We start from the raw sequence: 23238 nt of genomic DNA, 5'->3' as shown, positions 1-23238 counted from the left end.
CATCTACATGAAGCTACTCTGCTTGATTAAACTTTGGCCACAGTTTCTCTGGGTTCAAATAACGCCATTACAAAAATAAACTATGATTTATTGGATCAATTGAACAATTTGTCTCTCAGATGTATTCAGCTGAAGAATTTGTCCATGGATGATTTGTACTAAAACCAAAAATCAAAATATCATACTAGTTAACAGGAAATTGCTCTGATATATGCAACAAAAGGGAACTGACAACACTATTTCCAAATCAAGTGTACCACATAAATCTGGTCAAATGTGAGTCCAACATTTCACCAGGACCACCAAGCTGTAGCGGATACAATTCAAAGAAATACTTGCATATACTCCATGACAAATTAGAGATATCAACCATATATAGGGTAAAATTTCAGTAGCAGAGATCACAAGTTCAAGATCAGCCAAAGCAACTTAGCAAGAACCTGTTTCAAAATTTTAAAGTAAGTAAAAAGGGCTGGAGATATAATCAGTGGTAGAGCACAACTGGGTTCAACTGCCAATTCAGAAAAAGAAAAAACAAAAATCTCTCTGAAGAGAGCTCCCCATGTGTGAAGGCAGCAAATCAACCCAATAAGCAATTCCATCCCCTCCCCAGCTCCCCCAAGGAAGGTGGTAAGTGAAGGCTTATAATCAAAGGGCAGCCAGGTGAAGCACACGCCTGTGATCCCAGAGACCTGGGATGCTGACGCAGGATGGTTACAAATTCAAAGCCAAACTGGGTTATTTAGAGAGACCCTATCCCAAAATCAAAATAAAAGGGGCAGGGGCTCAGTGAAAGAGCATCCCTGGATTCAATCCCTAGTAACACACACATATACACAAACAAACACACAAACTCAAAAGGACATCAAACAGGGCAGAATATATTGATGACTTTACGTACTTGGTAATGGAGAAGCGGCATCCACTATTTTTTAAGTATGTCAAAGTATTTGATTTAAACACGACATAACATGAAGGTCACATAATATATATGTACTTAATGCCACTGAACTGTATATGTTAAAATGGTAAACTTTTTCAAACATATTTTACAACTGGGATTTAAAAAAAAAAAAAAAAAAGGACAGGGCTTGGGGTATAGCTGCTCAGTTGGTAGAATGCTTCCCTTGCATGCACAAGGACATGGGTTCAATCCCCAGAAACGCAAAAAAAAAAAAAAAAGAAAAAAAAAGACACAGCAAAAGAATTACATACAGAATGCAAATCCCTTGGGCACACACACCATAAGCAGTGTACAACAGGCATGCCCTCTGACCCAGGCAACTCAGTTCAGAATGGGGGCTGTCTCAAGCAGTTAGTCTAGGTGGGCAGAAGAGTCTTGGCTTTTTTGGGATGGGTGGGCTATTGAAACAAAAAGCCATCTTCTGCATTTAGTAGTAACAAAAACTCACTCCACACAGTCTTTCTCCCCAACCTGCTGAGTAATGTTAAGACCTATTCAGCACAGTCTTAACATTACTAATTCCTAAATATTTCAACATAAACAGAACAGTTCCTCACTCCTCAGAAAGCACTGCTGGTTTCCTATCAGCCACAAACAGATGGCAACTCAGAAGAGTCCTGTTCCCATTATGCCAAATTGGCAGGAGGCTCACCTGCCACTGCCTGAAACACCAATCCCTCCCACCTTTACACAGGAGGCTCCCAAACACAACTAAATCCTGCCTGGATGCCCACTGATCAGCATCCTTAAAAGCAGAAGGAGTCTCATTACAACTCCACTAATTAATAAACATAGGGAGGGACCACATCACATCCTAATGTAATTATAGGAATACTGTAGCTTTTCATTGCAGTTCCACTATATGGTTCCCTGCCTGATTACACTGGGATGGAATCCAGTTTTGCTAATATATCCATATGTATAAGAATCAGAGCAGATCTTATTACAGCAAACCTGGAGAAAACCTTTGGAGATGCAAAAAGTTCAATTTCAGATACACTAATATATCCTTAAAATTGTACATCCAATGAAACCTCTATCCTGTTTTTTTGTTTTGTTTTGTTTTTATCCCAACATAGATTTCCTGGCTGTAATTTTTTAACTTAAATGGTCAAAGACCAAGAGAATGACACTCTACTCACAAATTATTCTAAGGCAGAAAGCATACAATCTGCCTCCTATACACACACACACACACACACACACACACACACAAGAAGGAAGAAAAGATGATCACTTCATAGGATTCCATTCAAAGACACTCTTTGATGCTCTCTGGACACACCTGATAATTTCCAGGGCCTTAATCACCAGTTGCTTACTTGCCTGCTCAGCAAATCAAACTGGACTATAAGTCAAGGTTTTCTTTAGCTGGAGCAGCTTCAATTAACTACAGCTCACTGTACTTGTGCCTCATCCCAATACTAAAACTCTTGAGAAGATCTGCTCTTGCAATAAAGACCAAAATTTTCAAACATGGCATGCAAGGCCCAGCATGAAAAGGGATCTCTCCCACCAAGGCCTCTGCTTTTCCTCAAGGAAGCCAGTTTTGACACTCTGTGGGAAGAGGATTTCTAAGAACCATGAAAGTAGAAACTATGAAAAACAGATTACAGGGCTGGGGTTGTAGCTCAGTGGTAAAGCACTTGCCTGGCACATGTGAGGCACTGTGTTCAATCCTCAGCACCACATAAAAATAAATAAAATAAATGTATTGTATCCATCTACAACCAAAAAAACATTTAAAAAAACTGTAATATATAAAAAATATGTCACTAAAGAGTTGAAAAACAGCCAACAAACTGAAAATATTTTAATATACTTATAAACAAATGTAGCAGACATAGTACATTCCATAACATAGTATACTTATTTAAACAAAAAAGCTCTATATGCTACAACTGTTTCCACACATTTCAAATAGATGACATGTCCAAATTCACATTCAGAATCTCATTAAACCACCTATTTCTTCGAATTGCATCCAATGCCTCTGACTGTCCAGAGCCCAAACTTTCTATTAGAGAAAGTAGCTTCCCTGCAGCTTCAATGCAGTTTTCCTGGCCAAAGGCTACCTTCTGTTGAATTTGCCGGACCTTTCCAAAATAGTCTTCTAGAATATAAATCTTTCCCTTTGAAGCCCACATATTGAGCTTAGCTACTTGGTACCTGCAATAATGACTAGGTCAAATCATAAGTGGGAGTCCTGAGAAAAGACCAAGCAGTGCAAAGACACCGCACTGTCCAAACTAGATGCAAATTTCAGCACTAGCCAATCAACCTGAATAGAAGAGAAAAGCACTCAACATACGTCTGAAGCCACTGGATTTATAGAGATTCACATATTCAAAGAAAAAGCACTTTGGAAATAAAATACAGTTACCCCTAACACAGTTAGCAGCTTACACTAAAAGCCAGCAATCTTAGTAATTTTTGGTTGTTATTTCTGCTTTTAAATTTAAAAGGGATCAGAAAACTAGAATACAGAATATACTTCTTTCAAGATGTTCCCATAAACACACAGTTTATATAAAGCTGTAGTTAAGAATCATTAAAAATATTAATCATAATCTATATAAAGCTGTAGTTATGAAACATATTAAGAATATTAATCATATAATCATCATATTAAGAATTAAGACGTACTACTCAGGAGGCTGAAGCAAGAGGATTACAAGTTCAAGGCTAGCTTCTGTGACTTAGTGAAACCCTGTTTCAAAATAAAAAATAAAAAGGGCTGGGGATGTAGCACTATGGTACAGCATCCCTGAGTTGAATCCCCAGTACTGCAAAAAAAAAAAAAAAAAAGAAGAAGAAGAAGAAGGAGGAGGAGGAGGAGGAGGAGGAGGAGGAGGAGTTTGTAAATGTCCACACACTAAATAACATACAAGTGAAGAAACAATATTTTCACACAGAACATAGTGTGACCATGATAAAAGTTTGGTAGCTAGAGGTTTAGTCCCAGTTGATTATCTTCATCAGTTAATGTTAGAGAAATCATTGCTATAAGATGGTTCACCTCTCAAAATAAAATTAAGTGGTAATGAACAGGTAGACAAAAAGAGAAAGGAACTGGACCAAATCTTAGCTTCATTCTTAGGCTCATTCATACTCTATTTTGTGAATGAATCCAGACTCCGACATCTACCTTGGGGTCCACTTTACTGCTCATTAGCACCAAAGGAGTTCCAACTCAAACCAATTTTGTTCATCATTAACAATCTAGTAAAAGGTTTGATAATAACCAAGTAAAATTGCACGGCTGAAGTAATTGGCTTAAAATTTACTTCCAGAGATTATTGGTATCATTCACCTGACAGTGCTTGCCCTATTTCCCCCAAGTTTTGGCTATACTGTATACACCAGAGAAATAGATCATGAACAAGGAAGAACTTTACCATCTGAACTTAGGTGAAGGATGACCAAAGAGAATGACTATTTATATGATCACCAGTCATCTAAGGAGACCAGTTATTTGTGAAACACAAGAATCCAAGAAAGAGAAGAAAAAATGATAATTCTAAAGCTCTTGGAATAAAAAAGTCATATGAACCATATGGTCATATCTTGATACTATTTTATAATAAACTTATTACATTAAACTTACATAAAGTTGATTTTGAAGCACTTCATAAAAATTACTGATTCTCTACATACCTCCGTAAAGAAAGGCCTTTTTAGCTGAGGAGGGATCTATAATGATAAGTCATATTTCTCTTCTACATTTCTTGCACAAAAATGCATATACGATCTAAATCTGGGCTGGGGCTCTGGGGTAGCGCACTTGCCTGGCATGTGTGAGGCACTGGGTTCAATTCTTAGCACCACATATAAATAAATAAAAAAGGTCTACCAACAACTTAAAAAAAATTTTTTAAAAGATCTAAATCTTGGGGCTGGGGATGTGGCTCAAGCGATAGCGCGCTCGCCTGGCATGCGTGCGGCCCCGGGTTCGATCCTCAGCACCACTTACAAACAAAGATGCTGTGTCTGCCGAAAACTAAAAAATAAACACTAAAAAAAAAAAAAAGAAAGAATTGCTATGTTTTATTCCAGGCATTTCATATATTACAGAACTTATTTCATTAAACTTTCTACATATGAAACAAAAGACCAGGTTTCTCATTTCATGGGGAAAGATGACAAGAACAAAAATGGAAAACGTTCAAATTATTTGTAAGGGCTGGAAAATGTGACCTGAGTGTCAACCATACTCATCCACCTGGCTTTTCTCAAGATCCAACCTCCTCAGACCTCCTCCTCTCCAAAACATTAAATCCAAACATTACTTCAATTACTTAATATTCTTCTTTGGCGCTGGGGGTGTGATTCAGTGGTAGAGTACACACCTACCATGTATGAGACTCTGGTCTGGATCCCCAACGCCACAAAAAAAAAAAAAAAAAAAAGGAAAGACATTCTTCTTTAATTTGACAAACATTAATTCAGTTAAAGTCTGATTACTTAATGATTCTAAACAGTAACTCTGGCCACCTAACATGGCAGCTGTGGCTGACCAGGGTCACAAGCTCTTGGCATAGACCTACCTTCTGAGATGCAGGCTCCAACAGTCTGATCACTGAAGCCATCCCTGTCCACCTGCCGTTGGCTAACGGGCTGTCTGCTGCATGAAGGAAATGCTGCACATCCTTGGCATATGCTAAAACTGCCACTAATCAACTTTTCACGAATTTTTAAATGGTCACTGCACCAACAGCTCAGCCTGCTGTTTGCCTGAGGAACTCTGACACTATTATTTTGCCACAGCTGTCAGTAATGGGACACATGTTTCTGAGGGGAGGAAAAATGTACTCTTGGTAGCCAAAGGCAGCAGTGATAGCACTGAAAGACTTTTCCCTAAAAACTATACACAACCATAAATCAAAGGAGTAACTGCCTCAAGAAGTTTAAACCCACCTGCCTTTCTTTGTTGGTAAGAAATGCATAAAAGAACATCCGGTAGGCTGAAAAAATTCTGAACCCAGTGACATCTGTCTATAACTGTTGAGTGGGAATTTGAAAACTGTGAGCAACAGCTTTTTGAAAGCTGATACCAAAGTGTCTTTTGAACCTCATGTTCCAACTAGGAACTCACCAGATCAATAGCAAAGACATGAGTGAAGGCTGAGACATCTTTCATAAAAATTATTCACTCAAAGGACCAAATTCTTAGCCTTAAGCAGACATTATTAGATCTGATACTATAAAAACTCTAACCTAGTGCTTCTATTATTCCCATTCCAAAGTGGGAACAGATGCCCACATATTAAGATTACTGAAGAAGCAGACATAATCCTAAAAACATGATCCCTCACATGATGTTTCCATATCCTTTCACATCCATTATGATATAAAGATCATTTTTTTTAAGTGAGAAATATCTTTTCTTGTGTTTTTTCAAGACCGGATCTTGCTTCGTTGTCCAGGCTGGTTTCAGACCCCTGAGCTCAGGCCATCTTCCTGCCTCAACTACACGAGTAGTGAGACCACTGGGGGCACCAGTCTTCATGCTAATATCAAGATAGTTTTTCTCTCAAGGGTGAATATCCTTTACACCATGTAAGTACAAAGACTGCTATTCCTATTTACTGATGTCAGAAAAGTACATTTGATTCTGAGTTAACTATTTAAATTGAAAAAAACAGCATATTTTAAACCTATGAAAAAAAAATTTTAATCTTGACCAGTCATCTTCTATGAAAGGAAAATCAGAGCTAAAACACTGGTATAAATCCTAACATGTTAAAGGGACAGTTAAAGAAAAAAGAAAGCCCAAGTTTATCTTTTGGCAGTAATTTTATGAAAATATGGTAATCAATTCAACATTTCTGCTCATAGAATGTATTTATTTTAACTAAATAAGTAGTGGGCTTCTATTTCCTCATCTCCCTGGAACTCCTCCCCTTCCTTTAGTTAAATACACTTCAATTCTCCTTGCGACTCCTCACCTATCCTAGATAGTCTTTGTGAACATTTAAGAGCAGTGCTTCACACACGCGTGCGCACACACAGGCATGCACACACATGCCTGGCTAAAGGGTCAGCAAATTACCCAAGGTAAACCATACACTTCCTCCAGGAAATCTAAAATCTGAATCTGATGACAGGAGAATGTAACCAGCTAGTGAAGTCCTTTAGACATGGTGACCTAAGCACTACCCAAAAACTGGTTCCTGAAGCCTAGATCCTCAGAACAAAGCCGTCAGTCTGCTTCTTCAGAATTTTCTATGCTTATACCCTATCTAGGTGCCATGCCTACAGCTCTATAACCTGCCTCTTTCACCCAATAATATATCACGCACATCTTTCCAGACCAATTAATATAAATGTATATCATTATTTTCAAAGGCTACATGCAATGGACATGTCATAATCCAATCAATTCCTTACTCAAGGTTATTTCCAGTTCTTTACTATGTATATCTATCTTTGCTAATTTTTCCTTTTATTTCTTACAATAAATTCCTACTCAACATAGACTTTCTGTGTCAAAGGCCATGTATATTTTACACTTGACACCTTAACAGCAGTTGTCTAGAATGAGTAATTTCCATCTCTACTGTGTCTCAGAGTAAAGGTTTCCCTTCATTTGCACCAGCCCTGGAATTTACCATCATCCTTATTCCTATTCCACAGGGAGATATCCAAACATTAAGATTACCAAAAAAAAACAGAATGTCATACTTGATATTAAGTTTTAGCAAATCAATTCATGTCCATTTTGGTCTAAATTGCCAGCAAATAACTGAAAAATGATATATTTGTCTGCTCAGGCTGCCATAACAAAAGAAAATTATTCCTCAGTACCCACAGAAAATTGGTTCTAGAACCCCCTGTGGATCCCAAAATCCACTTGTGCTCCAAGTCTTTACATAAAATAGCATGTTATTTGCATATAACCAAAGCACATCCTCCATATATTTTATTTTTGAGAGAGAGGTTTTTTAATATTTTTTAGTTTTCGGTTGGACACAACATCTTTTTTTTTTTTTTTAATGTGGTACTAAGGATCGAACCCAGTGCCCCGCACATGCCAGGCGAGCACGTTACCGCTTGAGCCACATCCCCAGCCCCCATATATTTTAAATCATCTCTAGATTACTTTCAATACCTAATAATGTAAATGCTATGTAAATCATTGCTATACTGTATTGTTCAGGGAATAATGACAAGGGGGAAGTCTACACATATCTAATATAGATGAGATTTTTTTTTCCCAAATATTTTCGATCTGGGAAATATTGGTTAAATCTATGAATATGGAACCTGAAGTTACAGAGAGCCAACTGTACCACAGACTGGGTGGCTTAAACTGAGAAATTGATTTCTCAGTTTGGGAGGCAAGAATTCCAAGATCAAGATACCAGCAAGGTAGGTATCATCCTGGCTTTCTCTCTTGGCTGATAGGGACCTGTCATCTCAAGGTTCACTCACATGAATTCCTTAGTGGAAGAAGGAGACATGAGCACAAGCTCTCTGGTGTCCTCTTTATAAGGTCACTAATCTACCATGAACTTCCACCCTCATGACCTCAGCTAAACATCATTACTTCTAAACACCCCGTCTCCAAATACTATCACACTGGGGACTGGAGCTTCAATATAAGATTTTAGGGGAAGGATCACTAACATTCAGTCCATTACAAATGATATCTTATTTTTTGATTTGCATTTCATTTCTTTAATGACTAGTGAAATTAAATATTTTAATGTGTTTAACTGTCATTTATTTTTCTTTTAAAAGTGGTCTGTTTTAATTCCAAGTCTGAAATAGGAAGTATACCAGATAAGCCTAGAACATCTTATTGTATCAGAAAGCAAGGAAGCTATTAGATTACTAAAAACATGTTGGAACTCAGGTGCTAACTTAAGAAAGATGTGTCTCTCCAGAGACGAGCAATTTCAGCATCAAAAGACAATTGCTGGGTGCAGTGGTGCACCCTTGTAATCCTGGCTACTCTAGTTACTCAGGAGGCTGAGACAAGAGGATTACAAGTTCAAGGCTAGATCCTGTCTCAAAATAAAAGGCTTAGGATGTAGCTCAGTATTAGAACATCCTGGGTTCAATCCCAGTGGGGGGAAAAGGGACTGCAAGAGACAACATATGTGCTAAAATAAGGAATAAGGGAGTTCAAAATGATACTAAAGAGAGGAAAATGGGCTGGGGACACAGCGCAGTGGTAGAGTACTTGCCTAGCACGACATATGTTCAATCCCAGCCCAAGGTGAAAAAAAGGAAGGAAAAACCCTCATCCATGACCACTGGAGGCTGCTATGGGACCAGTTCATCATGACTTTGAAAACCAGTAAATCAAGAGAAATATGATTATTTTCTCACCCTTCCTAATCTATGACCAAGGGAGTTAATTATCACATGTTGACTTACCTACTTATATATTGACTTATATATACTTACATATTTCAGCTAATAACTAAGTAGAATGGAAGAATAAGAACATCACAAAATTATAATCCTCGTGAATCCACGGATCAAAGTAATGATCAAGAATAGTTGCTGGGCTGGGGCTGTAATTCAGTGGCAGAACACTTGCCTAGCATGTGTGAGGCCCTGAATTCGATCCTCAGCACTACATAAAAATAAATAAAATAAAGGTATTGTGTCCAACTACAACTAAAAAAAGATAAATATTTAAAAAAAAAAAAGAAGAAGAAGAAGAGTTGGAAAGAGCCAGGCATAGTGGAGAACACCTATAATCCCAGCAATTAAGAAGGCTGAGGCAAGAAGATCCCAAGTTCGAGGCCAGCCTCAGGAACTCAGCAGGGCTCTAAGCAACTGTAAGATGCTGTCTTAAAACTTAAAAAATTAAAATAAAAAAGGGTTGAGGATGTGGCTCAGTGGTTAAGTGCCCTTGAGTTCAATCCTTGGTATTAAAAAAAAAAAAAAACTTGCAAAGAAAAATAAAGACCCTATGGGTTAAAATAAAATAAACTTCAAACAAACTCTCCAATTTCAATGTATGAACCTCATTTGGATTTTTTAAATATTTTTTTAGTTGTAGATGGACACAATATCTTTATTTTTGTTCATTTAGTTTGTTTATGTGGTGCAGGGGATGGAACCCAGTTCTCCCTCATGCTAGGCAAGCACTCTACCACTGAGCCACAGCCACAGCCCCTCATTTCAATCTTAATTCAAATAACGACATACAAGATTTCATGACAAAAAGTTTAAATTGAAAGAAATTAGGTTGGAGACGTAGCTCAGGGGCAGAGTGCTTGCCTAGCATGCACAAAGCCCTGGGTTTGATCCCCAGCACCACAAAAAAAAGAAATCAAAGATCTGTTCATGTCTTTAGCCCATTTATATGTCCCATGACAGATATAATATATTTTTCTTTGCAATCTGTCATGTGACATATTAATGTCATCAAATATCTACTCAGTTCCTTTGACTGCCTATGGCAGTAGATATTTGATGACATTAAGAAATATTAATTCAGGGCTGGGGTTATGGCCAGTGATAGAGTGCTCGCCTCACACATGCAAGGCCCTGGGTTCGATCCTCAGCACCACATAAAAATAAACAAACAAATAAAATAAAGTTTTAAAAAAAAGGAATTCAGGCTGGGATTGTGGCTCAGTGGTAGAGCACTCGCCTAGCACGAGTGAGGCACTGGATTCAATCCTCAGCACCACATAAATGAAGATATTGTGTCTACCTATAACTAAAAAATAAAAAATAACAATATTAATTTGTGTTTCAGTGCTGAAACAGAAACACTCTACCACTTAAGCAAACACTCTACCACTGAGCTACAACCAAAGCCCAGAATTATTCTTTTAAGGTCAGATAATAGTATTGTGACTTTTTTTTTTTTGGGGGGGGGGGACCAGGGATTGAACCCAGGGGCACTTAACCACTAAGTCACATCCCCCAGCCTGTTTTTTTTTTTAATATTTTATTTAGAGACAGGGTCTTGCTAAAGTTACTTAGAGCCTTGCAAAGTTGCTGGGGCTGGCTTTGAACTTGTGATCCTCTTGCCTCGGCCTTCTCAGCTTGCTGGGATTACAAGCAAAGTGCCCAGGTTGTTGTTGTTGTTTTTTTAAGAGAAAGAGAGAATTTTTTAATATTTATTTCTTAGTTTTGGGTGGACATGACATCTTTATTTTATTTTTTTATGTGGTGCTGAGGATCAAACCTAGTGCCCCATGCATTCCAGGAGAGCCCACTATCGCTTGAGCCACATCCCCAGCCTCAGGTTGTTTTTTTAAGGAGGCTTTTTCTTTTAAAGACAAGCACTTAAATATTTACTGACAAAATTACAAAACAATTTCGTATGTTTTAAAATAATCCCAGGATAGGGAAGAGGGAGTATCCTTCAAATAAGACTAGAGATGTTGGGGCTGGGGTTGTGGTTCAGAGGTAGAGCACTTGCCTAGCACGTAGGAGACCCTGGGTTCAATCCTCAGCACCGCATAAAAATAAATAAAATAAAGGTACTGTGTACATCTACAACTAAAAAAAATTAAAAAAAAAAAAAGACTGGAGATGTTTAGAACTGCTAAAATTGGATAGCAGACACAATGCTTCATTATACTAATCTCTACTTTTTTAATGTTTAAAATTTCCATAAGAAGGTAAAATTTATGCATAGAATGCTCATAGCCATGAATTTAATCCCCAGCACCACAAAAAGGAAACAAAATACTGCTCCTTAGCCCATATTTCTAATGAGGTGCTCAGTTTTCTTATTGATTTTTACAGTTCTACAGCTCTTTGTAAATTAAGATGCTCAATGTATACACTGCACATAGTTTTCCAGCTTGTCATTTGTCTTTTTGTTCATGCTATTCTTTACTATAGACATTTAAAATTTTGCGGGCTGTCATCTGTATCTGTTATCAAGCCAGTTACAATGACACATACTATTAATTCCAGGTTCTCAAGAGGCAGAGGCAAGAGGATCAAAAGTTTGAGGCCAACCTGGACAACTTAGTGAGATCCTGCCTCAAAATAAAAATTTAAAGAAAAGGGTTGGGGATGTAGCTCAGAGTCAGAGCTACAAGTACCCCCCAAATACCTCCCCCACACACACACCAAAAGGAATAAAACTTATCAAATCTTTTACTTTATGAGTTTTTGTTTGGTGTAAAGCTTAGAGGACTTTCCCCATATTAGAATTATATTAACATTTACCTACATTTCCATAGATTTATTTTATTTTAAAGGAGCCCTATATACATACTTTCCACAAAGCAACATGGATAAAACTTGAGGACATCATGCTAAGTGAAACAAGCCAGTCACAAATGGACAGACACTGTGGTTCCAATTATACAGAGAACCAAGAGTTGTCAGATTCATAAAGTAAAAAAATAGAAGGGTGTTTGCCAGAGAATGTGGGAGAATGGAAAGTTATTATTTAATGGTATAGGATTTCAGTTTGAGAAAATGAAAAATTTTAGATATGCATGGTGGTAATGCTTGCTTGCATAAGAAAAAACATATTTAATGCCATTAAAAGTGATTAAAATCAGGTCTGGGGCTGTAGCTCAGTGGCAGAGCGCTTGCCTGGCATGTGTGAGGCACTGGGTTAGAGCCTCAGCACCACATCAAAAAAATAAATTATGGGCTGGGGATGTGGCTCAAGCGGTAGCGGCGCTCGCCTGGCATGCGTGCGGCCCGGGTTGATTCTCAGCACCACATACCAACAAAGATGTTGTGTCCGCCGATAACTAAAAAATAAATATTAAAAAAAATCCTCTCTCTTTCTCTCTCTCCCTCTCTCACTCTCTCTATAAAAAAATTAATTAATTAATTAATTAAATAAAGGCATGGGGCTAGGGTTATGGCTCAGAGGTAGAACGCTTGCCTCACACATGGAAGGCCCTGGGTTCAATCCTCAACACCATATAAATTTTTATTTATTATTTATTTATATAAATAATAAATAAATAAAATTAAGTTATTGTGTACAACTACAAAAAAATAAATATTTAAAAGAAATTTTTTTAAAACAAAGGCATGCTGGGGCTGGGGTGATAGCTCAGCAGAAGAGTGCTTGCCTAGCACATGTGAGGCCCTGGTTTGATCTTCAGCACCACATACAAATGAATAAATAGAATAAATGTATTTAAAAAATTCCTTCCTTTAAAAAAATAAAAATAAATAAACAATAAAAATATAAAGGCATACCTGTCCATCTATAATTATAAAAAAAAATTTTTTAGGGCTGGGGTGTGGCTCAGAGGTAGAGCACTCGCCTAAGCATGTGCAAGGCCCTGGGTTCAATCCTCAACACCAAATAAAAATAATTAAATAAAGATGTGTCCACTAAAAAAATAAATAAAATATTTTTTTAAAAAAATTTTAAATGGTTAAAATGGTAAGTTTTATGTCATGTATATTTGACCATGTACAAAATCTAGCATGTTAAGGCTGAGTTGTGGCTCGGTGGTGGTGTACTTGCCCAGCATGCATGAAGCACTGGCTTCAATTCTCAGCACCACCTAAAAAATATAAAATAAAATATTGTGTCCACCTAAAACTGAAAAATAAATATTTTTTTAAAAAAAGAAAATCTAGTATGTTAAAATTTATTAACTAGATTAACAATGTCCCAGACAAATTTGACTTCTTAATTACATATTCCTTGCAGTCTCATTACAGGCAAACATACAATTCCTGTAAGGCTTTTAGTAATACTGAATCCTCAGCAGGAACCAATGTAATAACTAAATCACAGCATTTCATACCAGAGGTTTCACTCAATTTTTAACTGCATTTTACAGAGCACATGCACAGCTGGGCCACTCAATCTGTCCTCACTCTTTCTTCCTCCATAGAAGAGAACAAGAGAGAGACTTCAAATAATGCTGTAAATGCTTTGGAACACTAAGGCACTGATTGCCACCTAGCTTATCCATGCACACAGGAACCACTCAATAAACCTTCCCAAATCCAGACATTCAGTGTAACCTGCAGCAAACCCAAAAAGAAAACGTGGTCTTCATATTCTGTCCTATAAACTACCTAGAGAGGGCTGAAATTTTTGCCTGCAAGAAGGCTGCTGTCTCCCCCATTCTTCTATTACTTGAGATCTTAATATTCACAATGGATGTTTCAATTTAAAACGGGTTTCATGTACCACCCATCCTTGTAAGGGTTAAAAAAAATCAATTCAATTTTAGTAGGAAAAATAAGGTGAATAGCCAAATCACTACTCTTATACCTCCATATCAAAACTAAAAAGTTCAAAGTGATGCATCCTTTCTAAATAAAGAGGACTGTATTTAAAAATATACAATAGTAAATACATTATGTTATTTCTCAGGCACATGAGCAATCATAATCATGGTTTTCTACTCTTCTTCCATGTCCTAAAAAACTTTGATGTGATAAAAACATTTTTCCCTATATTACTCCCTTCTAACTCAATACTACACACCTCCCCAATGTGAAAAAGAAACTGCTACTTCCACAGTCCTCTTGAAAACTGTTAATGGAAATTCTCATTCTTTGTATAATAACTTTCATACAAATTACCATTTTTTTAAATTGAGGGATTAAACATCAGATTTGGCTATTCAATAACACATACTATCATTTCCACACAGCAGACTATTACAAAAAAGGGGGACGGGTGTGAATTTCCCATTCTGAATGTGGCTGTCACTGCACAACGCTGAGATCAACTCCAAACTCTGGACTGCAGTATGGCTAAGTGCAAGTTCCCTGTCACTTCACACCCATCCCAAACTGGAACTGCAGCAAGCCAACACTGCTGGACCTGGAGAGAACTCTCCAGGACCACAGCACCATTCTTGTAGTCTTGCCTGCAAGAAGTAAATTCCAAATAGCTGAGGAATGGAGACCCCAGATAAGAAAAACAAGAGAAGAAAAACAAAGAAAGGGAATTCTAGACGGATCTTTACACTCTTCAAAACCCTTAGAGACAATTTCCTCTGTGCTAAAACCTGCCTACTAAGGGTGGGGGGGGGGGGAGTCCCCGTATAGAAAAACCCGGGAAACGGTTCCCTGGCCAGGGAAAATGATTACCCCCAGGGGAAGAAGTCTTACCAGACTTTCGGATCACCTGGGCGAATTAGCCGGCAGGATGAACAGGTCCCTCCCTAAGGGGCATCAAGCTCAGAGAGAGGGCATCACCCTAATTTCTCTCCACAAAGCCAGATGGCCCCCATCTTCTCAACCATGAAGTGCCGTCGTGACAGGAGGAGGAGACGACTTCCTGCTAATTGCCCCAAGCGGGTCAAACTTTGCATCGGCATGATGCACTGGGTTTTGAGGCACAGGGAAGGAGGAAGGGTTGGTACTGGGAGCGGAATCTCCGCGATTTGCCAGAGGAAACAGCAGGCTCCAGACAGCAGAAGCGCCGGGATTTCCATGCAGCTGCCACGACAGGTGACCGGGCCGCTTTGCAGACACCCCGCTCGCTCCCCGGGCTTCACCGAAGGTGGGGCGGGCAGGAAGGGGAAGGAAGGAGGGAGACTGGACCGAGGACGGGAGGTGGGCAGAGCAGGGAGGGAAAGCCACTCCATCCCGACGGTGCGGCGGCCAGGGGGAGCACAGCCCCGTCTCCCCGGGGAAATCGTTTTAAGGGATTTTCTGTCTCCACAATTAAGAAGAAAAAAATGGCTCCAAGCCAAACGCCTCCTGATTTACACACACACACACGCACGCACGCACACCCCGAGCTCCGCTTTCGCACCATTTTCTCACGGGCTCGAACAAAAGGCTACCCAGCAAAGCCGCAGCCACGGCCGCCCGGGGCCGGGCCAGACGCCCTCGGCGCCGCGCCCTCGGCCCGAGTGCAGACGGCCCACCCGCCCGCCGCGCCCACCACGCCCGCCGGCGCCGGGCCCGCGGGGACACTCGCCGGGGCCCCGGGGCGCTCCGGGCCGGCGCCCCTCCCGCGGGACGGCGCGGCATCCCTGTCCGCCGCGGTCGGAGACAGCAGCCCCCGTGCCGCCTCACCTCCCGCGCTGTGGCGGCGGCCCCGCGCCTCTCCGCGCCTCTCCGCCTCCGCCTCCAGCAGCCCCGCCGCCGCCGCCGCCGCCTCCCCCCGCGTCTCGGCCGAAGTCTCCGCCTCCCTCGGCCGCCGCCGCCGCCGCCGCCGGCCCGGCTGCGCGCCACGTGACCGCGCCACGTGACCCGGCGCGGCGAGCGGCGCCTCCCGGGCCAGCCCGCCCGCCTGCCTGGACCCGCGCTGCTGGCCGTTGGCGCTGCCCGGGCGGTTGGCGCTGCCCTGCCGCGCGCGCGGTGGTCTCGGCCCCCGTCCCCCAACCACCCCGTCCCCCAACTCCACCGCGCTCACCTGGCGCGTGGCTGAAAACAGAGCCACCGCCAGCCGGGCCACCCGCCTCCACCCGCGAGACCCCCAGCCTCGGCAGCCTCCCGCCAGCCACTCGCGCGCGCGCACACACACGCACACTCGCGCGCGCGCACCCGACAGCGCTCTCCCCTGGACCACAGCTGTACCCAGGCTGCACGACGGCCAGACGGTGCCTAGCGTGGTCTTCGGAGCCTTGCGAATGTGAAAAACCCTCACACACCACAACGTCAGGATCTGTATGCTGTCCTGACTTCAGTGGGGCCGGAAGTGGACATCACGTAGTGCCTCCTATTGAGAGCCATTAGAGAGCACGGGTTTGCTCATACTATGAGCCAGCGTGGCTTCCCATGAAAACAGTCGTTGAAATGCCTTCGATGATGATGATGATGATCTCACTTCGAGGATCTCTTTTTCAGTTGGTCTTACGGAGAAAGGAGTTGATAGTGTCATTTTAACTCACACAGCCAAGAACTCAGACCCTTTCCCCACATTAAAATTGATATTTTGATAGGAATGAAAACTTCAGTCATTTTTCCTACATTTTTCATCCTTACAAAGAAAAGGCATTGCTGATTGTGGGACTGTTCTCATATGTGTAGTTTAAAAGAGAAGATCCAGCATCCTTTCTTCCTTGAATTGAGGCACAGTTAAGAATAGTAGCCACTCTGCAAGTGCTCAGCAGAGTTTTCTATTTGCCTATCTGCAAAAGTTCAAATCAGTTTCAGATTAAGAATTACTGCTTCTGTGAATTTGGTCAGAAAGAAGGAAGTTGGACTCAATCTGTCAAATTATAAAATTCCATACCTTCAATTTTTAAAATGTCGACAGATGCTACCTAGCTATCTTTATCTTTAAAAAGGCAATTTTAGGCCAACGTGGTGGCACAAACATGTAATCCCAGCTATTCAGAGCCTGAAGCAGGAGGATAGTAACTTGGAGACCAGTCCATCCAGGGCTTTGGGAAACCCTGTCTCAAAACAATAAAAAGGACTGAGGATGTAGCTCCGTGGTAGAGCACCTCTGGGTTCAATATCCAGTACCATAAAAAAAAAAAAATCAGCAATTTTAAAACAATATTACCTCATATATGAGTTCATATAAACAACATATTTGATAGAAGTACTAATTCACCATTATTTCATAACAATATAAGCACCCCTAAACTAAATTTTAAAATATTTAAGAAACAAAACTACATTCAGATTTTAGAGTACCTTGAATATAAAAAGATAATTCTTAATGAGTGTCATTACTACAGTGCTTCAGTTTAATGCTCCATAAAATTCTACATCCTGTGGGGAAAACAAAATTTACAGTTTCTAAGCAGAATTACTTTAAAAATACATATATAACATTTTATAGCTTTATTTTATTTATTTTTGTATATAGGGATGAGGATCAAACCCAGTGAGTGCCTCACACATTAGGCAAGTGCTCTATCACTAAGCCACAATCCCAGCCCAAAAATACATATATAACATTTTTAAAGTACTTCTCTCTCTCTCCCTTCCCCTTTCCCTCCTTCCCACCCCCACACAGTGATCAGCAATTAGAAACCTGGAGCAAATTATGAAAAATCTGAAACTGAGGATGAAAGATGAAAACACAGTTGAAGAACTTTCTTGAACCAACAAATACCATCTATATATAACAGTAAATTATTTAATACCATCAAGACATTTTTCTTCTGCAAAATAAAAACACCTTGAAACTACTCTTTTGCTAGCACCGTAGTTTTTCATATATTTCCTTTTACTGTTCTGTTCCATTTCTCCCAGTAGCTGCCTTCTAGCCCTTACTTTCTTTCTACCATCTTAGCGATCTACTCCCTTCCTCTGCATTTTCAGAAGCAAAATGGTTTGCTTAAGACCTTTAATTTAGAGGCTGGGGCTGGGCCTCAGTGGTAAAGTGTTTGCCTTGCACTGGGTTCAATCCTCTGCACTACATGAAAATAAACAAAGATACTATGTGTTCATCTACAACTAAAAAAAAAAAAAATTTTTTTTAAAGACCTTTAGCTTCGGGGCTGGGATTGTGGCTCAGTGGTAGAGTGCTCACCTAGCTTGTGCGAGGCCCTGGGTTCAATCCTCAGCACCACATAAAAATAAATAAATAAATAAAGATATTGTGTCCAACTACAACTAAAAAATAAATATATAAGAGATTCATTTATAATAATTTGTTAAATCTGTTGTGAACCAGCATTTTGCACTTTAAAAAACTTTCTCAGGAAATGAAAAGAGTGGCCTCTTATTTAGAAATTTGAAGCAACCGGGAGCCATTAGGAAGAGGGAGACTTGGCAAAGGGGACCATTCCACCAGCCTTCAAAATCCCACTGGTCCAATGACCTCATTTTTTAAATACCTTTATTTTGTTTACTTAGTTTTTTTAATATTTATTTTTTAGTTATAGTTGGTCACAATACCTTTATTTTATTTATTTATTTTTATGTGGTGCTGAGGATCGAACCCAGATCCTCACATGTGCTAGGTTAGTGCTCTACCACTAAGCCACAACCCCAGCCACATGTTCATTTAGTTTTTTTATGTGGTGTTGGAGATCAAACCCAGTGCCTCATGCATGCTAGGCAAAGCGCTCTACCACTTAGCAATGACTCCAGTCCCAATAATTCTCATTTTGTTATGTCTAAAATACTTTTAAATATTAGAAATTTTGGCAACACCCTTGAAGAAATTAAACCTACCCACAGTAATTGCTGAATCATAATTACTACTAAAAACAATATCGTTTGGTATTACTAACCCAATTCACTAGCTTTCTTTGGGTTCAAAATTCAAGTTTGCAAAAATTTCTTCCTTGCTGGGCATGGCACACACCTGTAATCCTAGTATCTTGGGAGGCTGTAGCAGAAGAATTATGAGTTCAAAGCCAGCCTCAGCAACTTATCAAGGCTCTAAGCAACTTTAGCAAGACCCTGTCTCTAAATAAAATATTTTAAAACGGGCTGGAAATGTGGCTCAGTGGTTAAGTGCCCTTGGTTAAATCCCCAGTACAACAACAACAAAAAAAAAAAACTTCTTCCTACTCTAATCAAGCTACCAAAAGTTCTGAGAGATATGTAACTTTCTTATCAAGTTACACTTTTCTTGATCCCTGCCTTGGGTCACACCATAGTTCATGGTTCAGACTGGATCTTATGGGTATTCTACATAACAGGGTGATAATCTGGTTGTGATGGAAATGTTGGACATCCACAAAATATGGCTGAGAACCTGTGAAGGCAACTGAGAACATCATGTGGTCGAGTACCTCTGTCCTATACTAAAGTTGGGCCTGTTACAGTACAGTTACAGGGTGCCTAATTGATCTCCTTCCCTTCTGCTGTCTCCTTGTCTCCACCCTCCCTCCCTCCCTATCATGTTATTTTGGGACATGCAGAAGCTCTTGTCACTAGCCTCTTCCCCACCTCCTTATCACCCAACTTGTGAGAAGGCATCTCCCCTACTTCCTGTGTGTGACAATTCAAAGCCAAAAGGTTCTGCTGACTCAAGCCCTTTAGCCACTAAGACACTGGGCACAAAGGTAGGGAAACTAGATCCTGAACATCAGGAGATGGCAGAGGAGCCAGAGCTTTTGGAGAATCAGATGCAAGTCTCTTGGCTTTCAGTGTGTCCTGAGAGCCAGAAATTCCAGTGCCAGCTTAGGCTTCAGTACTGGAAACTCAGCACCAGGAGGAAATGCCTGTGCCCTTTAAGCTGTGCTGAGCCATGCCACATCCAGACGGTTTCCCCCATTGCCGATGCCACCATGGCCAAATGTGGAGGGCTATAAGTCACAGCACATCCTATGCAGTTTTATAAATAGCTGTTGAAAATAGAATGTTTGACCTGGAAAGAGACAGACTGCTCCGCTGTTTGACGGTGGTCATTGTGGGAGTGCTGTTTTTTTTTTTTTTTTTTTCATTATTTTTTGAGTTCCTACATTAGGCCAGGCACTGTCCAGAATAAAAAGCAGTGTGTGGGAATTTATGGGGAGAGGGTTTGGTTCAGATAAAGAAGAACTCCTAACAAGGGGGGGCCAACAGGGTAGGTAGCCTTGGTAGCTGGCTTTGGGTCCATGTGCCTATCATTCTCTGGAGTAGACACTTAGAGCAACTTCAAGGTCCTGCTCATCATGCTCTCTTAAAGTCTGAATATCCATTCAGCTAATAGCTTCCTCTTTGCCACCCTCCTCAGTATCTGGAGATAAAACATACTTGGACCCAAGGTCTAGGACCAAAAGCACAGCCCAGCTCACTCTGAACAGGAAAAACTGGGAAACAAGAGAAAAATATTTTTTTAAAAGAGAGAGAGAAGCACTTTTATAATTGTCTCTTTCCTCCTATCCAAGGGAAGAGAAGAGATAAGCAGATAGCCATAGTTTGCCCACAGTCTCCTGCCTCCAAATGCTGGTCCTTTAGGAGCCCTGAACACTTACCAGACCTCTGAATAGGTAAGTGTGATTGGGTAAAAATTTTTCTTTGAGCAGAGCAGTTGATGGTCTAAAAGGCACTGTTGGCTTAGTAATGCTTTTTTTTTTTTTTTGAAAATGTGCTAAAAGCTGTCTCACATCTTGACATGCAGAATGGTCTCTGGGGAGGAGGAAACAGATCAATAACCCCCACACCTTTCTCCATGAGGCTCAGCATCAAAGGCATGACATAAGGGCCCTGGTGAAGTCAAGTGGCAGAAGGGCTTGGAGAAGTTCCTGAGACAGCAGAAAGAGATAGACTTTATGGAGTTGTGTCAGAGGAGCCTGGCAGGGGCTATAAGGTGGTGAATGCTAGACCCAGTTTTGACACAAACCTTAAGAGGTGCTACCTCTGAGAAGATACAGGTACCTTGCAGTTGGCAGCTGAAGGCTGTAAAGGTTGAGACTGAAGACGCAGAGGGAAGGCCAGTAACTGAGGCAGAATACAATGGGAATAACTGTCTCAGATATCAAACATCTTAAACATTTTGGTCTCATCCATTTTATATAACCTGTTTGTTACATCTTGGTTTTGCTTTAATCACTACATAGAAGATCTAATCAGAACTTATGAAGACTTGAGCACAGTGGTGCAAGCCTCTAATTGCAGCTACTTGGGAGGCTAAGGCAGGAGCATCACAAGTTCAAGGTTAGCCTCAGCAGCCTAGGGACCCTGTCTCAAAATTTTAAAAGGGTTATGGATGTAGTACAGTGGTAAGAGTGCTTGCTCAGCATGCATGAGGCCCTGGGTTCCATTGCCAGCACCAAAACCAAAACTAAACAACAACCAAAAAAAAACCTCAAACAAACAAACAAAAAAACTTTCTGAAGAATAGGGGTGAGGATATAGCTCAGTGACAGAGCACAGGGTCTCAGCATGCTGAAGACCCTGGATTCAATATCCTTAAACCTGCCCTGCCACCAAAAAAAAAAAAAAAATTCTGAAAAATAGATGTGGAGATATCATCACAAGGCCTGGTTATAATTCCTACAACCATATGGTGACTGAGTGAGCTTGGGCACATTCCTACCTCTCTCCAGCCTGCATCATTTTGTAGTCTTTATGGGAGTAGGGATGTGTTTCCTGATTTTTTTTCAATTCTAAAATTCTATACCACTTTCATTGAAGTTCATTAAGAGAGAACTATAGAGGCCTCTCCCCATTAGGAGTTTTTTGGTTTTATTGTTGTTGCTACTAAGCCATATGAAAGTGAAAAACAAAGCTAATTGCTAGGTGGTTTGGGGCATGACTGCATGTGATTTTATACCTGAGTAGACTTAAAATGCATTTAAGTATCAAAAAAAGTTTGCAAAGAGGTGGAGTCCCCCAATTACATTTTGTTTCTCCATATCAAGTTTACCTAAGTTAGGAGGGCAGTATTGAAGAGAAAACAAAACAACAACAAAAAAAAAAGCATTTTAAAATTAAATTTCTACCTCTACCCCAACCTTTCCATTCCTGTCTCTCCTCTCTAACTCATCTTTTTCTTCCCTTGTCCATGAATCCAAGATACATTTGACAATGAGTTAAAAAGTCACAAGCAGGACCAATGTTTAAGTATTTCTGTATTTTGGAGACGTCCACTATAAATCTTCTGAGAATATAGTTACAGTAAACACTGTTGGTTATACCAACAGCCATTCTCCCCTTTTGCTTCCTAATGAGCCCAAATTTATTGAAATATCCATGTTCTTCCATGTAACAGCACTGTCGGAAGCCTGGCCACATCCCCACTCTCTGACTGGTCTAAGTCAGTGGCTCTTACCTTGTGGTCCCAGACCAGCAGGAATCACTTGAGAATTGTTAAATATGCAAATTCTCAGGCTCCACTCCAAACTTACTGAGTTAGAAACCCTAGTGTTGGGGACTAGGAAGCCTGTTTTGACAGGCTCTACACATGATTCGAATGCATACTAGATTTTGAGAGTCATTGGTTTAAGTCAATCCTGAAAATTCTGTTCTCATTCCTTAGAAATAGGCAAATTATCCAGTTCTGGTCAATTAAACAGGAGGGGTAGTCTGTTGTTTGGGAAATAGTCTCTCAGCAATTAAAAGAGGCATAAGGACACCCCTCTCAAGGAGTCTTTGGTTCAAAGTGTTTTCATGATAATGATAGGATTAATTTGAATTTTTACTCTCACTCTTTCACGAATGCATGTGGACTATTCCAGAGGCTACATATGTGATACACAACAGACTGAATGAGCTACAGATAGGAGAAATCATTGGTCCTCTATTATGCCACATGAGGAGATGCCACTCTTCTCACTAAATTATTTTGTTTTGAAAAATACAGATTTTTTTTTCATAAAAATGGATAATATATGTTAACATTTAGGGGCTGGGGATCTGGCTCAAGCGGTAGCGCGCTCGCCTGGCATGCGTGCGGCCCAGGTTCAATCCTCAGCACCACATACCAACAAAAATGTTGTGTCCGCCAAGAACTAAAAAATAAATATTAAAAATTCTCTCTCTCTCTCTCTCTCTCT

The 23238-nt window shown here is 40.3% G+C and overlaps 1 protein-coding gene across 4 annotated transcripts in view; it reads right to left on the bottom strand.

Annotated features, from left to right (window-relative positions):
• The window catches only part of TULP4 (TUB like protein 4), a 215071-nt gene extending 198729 nt beyond the window's left edge, over window positions 1-16342 (bottom strand). For 2 of the 4 annotated variants that reach the window (XR_014022153.1, XM_081295458.1), the window contains exon 1: window positions 15920-16059. The gene's annotated coding sequence lies outside the window, so the exon portion shown is untranslated. Of the gene's footprint in view, window positions 1-15919; window positions 16060-16259 lie in introns of those variants that run through there. The other 2 variants (XM_081295460.1, XM_081295459.1) reach the window with 2 other exon arrangements.
• Between the last annotated feature and the right edge of the window lie 6896 nt (window positions 16343-23238).

Source organism: Spermophilus citellus (genome assembly GCF_964194105.1).
Source record: "Spermophilus citellus genome assembly, chromosome: 5".
NCBI classification, from domain to species: domain Eukaryota; kingdom Metazoa; phylum Chordata; class Mammalia; order Rodentia; family Sciuridae; genus Spermophilus; species Spermophilus citellus.
This window is presented reverse-complemented; position numbering and strand designations above follow the sequence as displayed.